Source organism: Fulmarus glacialis, unplaced genomic scaffold (assembly GCF_000690835.1).
Source record: "Fulmarus glacialis isolate BGI_N327 unplaced genomic scaffold, ASM69083v1 scaffold90, whole genome shotgun sequence".
NCBI classification, from domain to species: domain Eukaryota; kingdom Metazoa; phylum Chordata; class Aves; order Procellariiformes; family Procellariidae; genus Fulmarus; species Fulmarus glacialis.
In genome coordinates this window covers 17,754-18,330 of record NW_009186872.1, presented here as the reverse complement: position 1 = coordinate 18,330, position 577 = coordinate 17,754, and positions in this window count along the sequence as shown.

The window sequence follows — 577 nt, the reverse complement described above, 5'->3', positions numbered from 1 at the left end:
CGATCCATTCATATACTTGTATTACGTCATTCATTTTTATGTGTGATCTTCTTATTAGAATAAAATACTGGGAGGAGGACTGGGTTCAAGCAGTGTCACGTACTTAGTTGTACTGTGCCTCAATTTTCTCCTTTAAAACGGAGAGAATGTGACTTACCTACCTCATAAGGGAGCTATGGGGTTTAATTTATTCTTCTCAGTAAAATGCATTGAATATATCTGGTAATTGTGTTGGAAGAATGAAGCGTTATTGTATTTCTAAAGCAAAGATGGAACTGTCCAGAGTAAAAGCTGTTTGGTTTGATCTTTAGGGCTTTCAGTATCATTTAAGATGTTGTCAGACCACCATGCTTAGCATATATACTAGGATTAGTTCTTTTGCGGATATGGCTATCCAAAAGAAAGATTCTCATGGCACAGCATTAAGGAGATGTAAACACTTAGCATTGGCTGTACTTATAGGCCAACAGCCTGCTTGGACTCTTGCAATCAACTTCTGAATGTAGTACCTCTTCTGTTGGTTTCTGAATATCACTAGTACGTTATGCACAGACAAATGAGACCTTTCAATAGAAGC